Below are 5,559 nucleotides of genomic sequence, written 5' to 3' on the forward strand. Positions count from 1 at the left end.
ATGCTTTTAGCAAACTGCCACAAACCCCGCGAGGAGCAGGGGGGATTTAGCCCTCTCGGGGTGATGGACACCTACAAGCCGTTGTGTGAAGCTTGCCTGCTCGCATGGTGGCATGCCTAAAAGTCACTTCATAAGCTCTCACGGCGTTAGTGCATGGAGAACCCCAATGAAAACTGGGCTTTAAACCAGTTTAGATTCAGATTCTCCTTGGCACATGTAGGCTACGTATGAAGCAAAGCCAGAATCAGTATTATGCCTAGCAGAAGCAGTGAGCAGAGATGGAGCAAGGAGGAATGTGGCCCTGAACAGGACTCTCTAAAGAGTTATCACTCAGCGCCTCTGCCATGGCATCACGGATACGTCCCAGCAGCCACAGCAATGCTCAGTTTTCCATCAAAAAGTCTCTGTCTGACTACAAAATTTCATCAGGACTTAAATGTCACCTTCAAGGGCAAAATTTGGGCTCCATGTCGCCTGCGAAGAGTTCAGCTGCTAGGACTAGAGAGTGCACAGCACGGCTGCAGACTCTAGCCGCGGTGTTTGCGCCCCTTACTCCCATCCCAGCGGCACGCACCCAGGCAGGCAGTTGGCCGTCAGAGGTCTTGTAGACCTGGTCTCCTAGCAGTTACTTAAGTAAGAAGCGAGCAGAGACAGCGACGTCTTATTTGTGCATGGTGAGGAAGGGGTTGTGGAAAAAATAAGGTGTGGGAAGTTGGTCATAAATATCCTCATTTGCCTCTTTTGCCCCCACCCTCTTTTCAACCACTATTCCGTGCAGGTGAAGGAAGCAGTTCAGAAATGGTAATAGATAGCAAAGTGCTTATGTGCGTTTTATCAGCTCTCATAGAACGGTTAATGCTGATACGGTGCCCCTTTTAAGTCTAAAAAATCTGGCCAAGCGTGTGCAGATAGCAGGGAGTGCGCTGAACAAAACATCAAGGAAAAAAGTCTGTAGGGGGGAATGGAAATGTTAAAAGGATTATAGGAAGAGAAAATGTATCAGACTTATCTGGCAATACTCGGTAACAAAAGTATGTCGGTTTATGAAACGAACTTCAAATCCCATAAAACTAATTGTGTGTTTTCTTGTCTTATTTTTGAGTATCTCTGGCAGTGCTTTTTTTCCCCACTGCAAAAGCGTGTCTGCATGGGGATAACACTGTGCTGGCAGTATATAGAGAGATTATACAGCTGATCAGTTTTATACCTCTTAAACTAATGATGTTAGTTTATAAAACAAAAAAAAAGGAGGAATAACTTCAAAGGTTCACATGTGGGTTGCAAACCTCTCATGTCTTCTGTATACAGGGCCTTCCTCTTATTTTGATCAAGACTGTTCCCAGCACTTCTGTTGAAATACTTGCAAGCCTTTGATCTTGTTATCAACATGACCACCAGTGAGAGCACCGCCGCTTGCTGAGTGTATGACAGAGCAGATGACGTCAGTCACCGGCTCTGACTAACACCGCTTTTGGGTTTAGATCGTACTGTCGTGCGGGTCCTCCTTGGGCTGTGCTTATCGCAGAGGGGTCCTCCTGCCGGGAAAATGAGTTATACCCCGAAACCTCAGCCCACAGTGGCTATGCATTTTGCCGAGGTGGGAAGAGTAAACAGCGCTGCTCACCCTCCTCCTGCTTGGCCAGGGAAGGGGAGGCAAAGGGACGGAGCGGGGAGCGGGGAGGAGAGAGGTTTGAGGGGTCTTAGGGGGGGACTTGGCCCCAAGTGGGGGCTGGTGAGAGGTGTGTGTGGAGAGGAAGGAGCTCAGCATGCTCGTTTTATCCTTCCTCCATGTTTTCCATCAATGTCTTTGTGATCTTTCCATCATTTTAGCAGAGGAAGCACTTTTGAGTTGCATTAGTAAAGTCGGCGTCGGGCAGCAGCAGGGTCCTCTGGCCTGAGCGGCAGGGGCTGGCCGGGGTTTGGGTGGCATCTCTTGGCCTCGTCCCTGCTTTGGTGCTGTCCGTAAGGAAGGCGCTTCCCTGGCCCTCGGCGTCTCCCTGTGCACAACGAAGGGTACTGACTTTGACGTCTGGTATAGGACTTCTAGTTCATGAAAAGCGCAATCTAAAATTTAGGCATTGCTATTTGCTGAGGCTGTTAGATTGGATTGTGCTCCTCGTACCGCTGGCACCTCCACAAGACTGCATGCAGGGGCGAACAGAACAGCCCTGGCGTAGTCCTCAGAGCCTGAACATTCCTGGCGTTGGACCTCGTTTTCTGCAGGAAGACAACAACCTGGAGACATCTCTTTTCGAGCAAGACATCAGCAAAATATCTGCCTTGCAGGCAGAGAAGGCAGTGACGGAGCCGGGTTAGTTGGGTGCAGTTAGGACAAGATGGGGTGTTGCGTTGTGAGCCCCGTGAGTGTGGACTGGCACATGTGTCAGCGCCGCGCCGAGCGCCACGCTCTCAGACCGGCACTCGAGTCCTTAATGGCTCCCGCTGTTTTTTTCTTTCCTACTTTTTTTTTACTACCTGCTCTAAAAAAATCTCTCACCAAAAAAAAAAAAAAATTCATTTCTCTTTATTATGTAGCTTCACTGTGAACTGACTCGTTTCATCTAAAATTATTCCTTTTTGGTGCCACAATCTGACTTCAAGCTTCTTTGCGCTGCCTGTGAACGTGATGTATAGCAGCAGCCAGCAAGGAGAGGATGACTCTGGCCTTTGCAGTGGCACCATGAGGGCATTAGCACGGCTGGGTGACACTGCTTTATACAGCCTTTTGCAGTCATTTTCGCACACGTTTACTGATTTTTTATCTAAAATGCAGAAGGGCTAACAAATAAAATATAAATAGTTAATTTTCCTTCTGTTCAGCCTGGGAATTCAGAGTCGAGTTTGGACTGGAAAATCAGAAGGAAATTCAAAGCTACTCTGCTTTCTTGATGACTGCAGCTGCTACCTGAACACAGAGATTCCCTGTAGATCTGCGAACAAGGACTTCCAGAAACTGATAAAGATGAAGAAAACTCTGGAAGACCTTCCTGTACCTGCCACCGCCTGCCTAGTTCATCGGATTACTTTCAAATCTCAGGCACTATGTGACTCTTCCCCGTTGGCAGGAGGAGAAAATAGACTCCCTGACTGGACACACAGAAAACGAACGGGGACACCGCAGCTTTGGGGAGGACAAACTGCTCCACAGCCACTTCCACACAAAGCCACGTCCCCAGGGGCTTGCCCTCCTCTAATTTTGTTCCCAAAGCATCCCTTTTTGGTGACTGTCATAAAAAGAGTGGTGGGCTAGCCAGGTCTTTGGGTGGGCTGCTCTTATGCACGTACGATCTCAAATAACACAGTAAATTAAGTACCTGGCTGAGTTACTCAATTGCTTGGTGCACTCCCAGGGCATCGGTGCAGGGCAGCCTTATTGCACAATGGGACTTGGAGAAAACCAGTTGGCTAAATGACATTTTTGTGAAATATAATGAATGATACTTAATGAGATTTTCTTCCAAAGCGGAAAAGTCCAAGGTTTTCAGCCTCCATTATAATGGCTTAATTTTCTGCGCTATAGTAGTAAATGGGACTCAGAGAGCTTTTCGTGCCAACGTCGTTTCAAAGCAAGTTCAAGACGTAAGCAGCAGGAGGTGATCAATCAGCTTCTGGTGGTTGGAGGTCCTGGGCTGGAGGTGTTCTCACTGCCACCGTCGCAAGGGGCCCAGGGGACACAGGCTGTTCGTTCTCCCAGGAAAGGGTCATTTTGCATGGCTCAGTAGCATCTGGCATAGTGGCATTTCGATACTTGGCATCAGCAGCAGCAAAAATATTAGTAATTCTAATAATTTGTAACTGCTTGCTGTGCCTAGAAATGGTTTTTACCGCTCGGCTTGTGGGTTTGGCAGAAAGTTTGCTTTCCGTGCCCGCTAGTAGCCATTCCCAGGCCTGAAAAATGTGTAATTGGGCGGCAACAACAAATTCACCCACGTGTTATTTCGTATTATTAGCCCAGGTTGTCCAGGCCAGGCACCTAGTAATACGCACGGTTAGCTGTGCATGGCTCTTGGGTGGATTCAGCCATCCCAGAGCTGATGAAATTGCTGCTTCAAAGGACGCCGCGTCCAGGGCCACCGTGACACATGGCCTCTTCGGTGTTTTGCTTGTCCTCTTGGTGGAGACGGTGGTTTGAGCAGGGTCTAGAGGAGAGGAAGAAACGGGGAGCTCTTCACTGCGGGGTGAAGCCAAGCACCGTGTTCAGCGATCTTGCAAACCAGTTCTTTTCCAGCAGCGTGTATAGAGAAGGCAGCTCGGGTGGGAAGGGGGAGGCATGAGTTCACGGCCACGACTCTGGCTTCTGTCCTCCCGTTTAGGATCGGCCCTGGGACCAGAGCTGGGGATTCCCCGCTGCTGGGGTCCCGTGTGCCTCGTCCTTCCCTTGGGGTTTCACCGCGGGGTCCCCCCTTGCTGTGGAGACGCGGAAGGTTGGCAGGGCAGGAGGGAGCTGGGTGAGGCTGGTGGGGACAAACCTCGGTGGTGGGAGCAGGGTCCGTCTCGGCTCCATTTCTTGGGGCTGTGGGTGTTTTTGCTGGCTGGCATGGGCAGCTCTGGACTCTGGGCCAGAGCGGGGCTGGGGGGACAGGGCAGTGCCTTGTGCCCCCTCCCCAGGGTGTGGGCACGGGGAGGAGGGCTGGTCTGATGACGGGCTGCGCTTTGCTGTTGAATTTCCCAGGAGATGCCATAAAGGCACACCAAAAATGGAAGGTGCCATTTTTTTGGACAGAGGCATTGCCCGGTGCGCTGCCTGCACTCCCCTGCCCGCACTGCCCAGCTGCCATCACCTTCCCGGCCCCATCCACACGCATGCAGCAACGGAGGGGAGGCGGGCTCATTTTCCAAAGCTTTTTCCTAGGAAAAGGGGGAGCATGGGGTGCTGAGCCCGGCTGCCAGCCTGCGTGCGGGGCGACGTGGGTGTCCTCAGGTGGCGGTGCCCGCGGCGGTCCCTGCCCAGGGGCTTGAGGAGCGGGGGGTGGCACACGGGGCCTTCTGCTTACGTGTAGACGTGCTTTCAAGAGCGGGGCTTGATCCCGAGGTCTTTGCTCAGGGGTATGGCAGAGAGAATCCATCTGAGGTCTCTAGACTTGCAATCTAGGAATTAATAATAATGATGGTAAAAATAAAGCAGGGCTTGACTTCAAAAGCTCGCCCTACAGCGGCGTCACCCTCCATCCTGCTCTGCCGCCCAGTTTTGAGCTCTGCGCCTGCTCATGAAGCTCAGGTGCGCTCGCTGCTCTCCGGGAAGGGGGACATGGAGCTGCGGGGCCGGGGTGGGCGATGACAAGGCGAGGGCAGAGCCCGGCCGCAGAGGTGGGCTCCCCTGGCCAGGCCAGCTCTGCCGGGGGGAGCGGGACGGGGAGGAGGGCAGGAGGCGCCTTGGATCTGGAGGACAGGTTTGGGGGCCAACCCCTAATTAAAACCTTTTGTACAAAGTTAAAAAACCTCCATTCCATGTCTCTCTAATATTTAGCAGATGGGGGTGTGCGGGGGGGAAGATGTGAACACAACTGCAGACGGAGTTTTGCTGATGTGCCAGTTATACTGCAATCAGATATTGTTTAA

Source organism: Phaethon aethereus, assembly GCF_964289735.1.
Source record: "Phaethon aethereus genome assembly, chromosome: 18".
In the NCBI taxonomy this organism is placed as follows: domain Eukaryota; kingdom Metazoa; phylum Chordata; class Aves; order Phaethontiformes; family Phaethontidae; genus Phaethon; species Phaethon aethereus.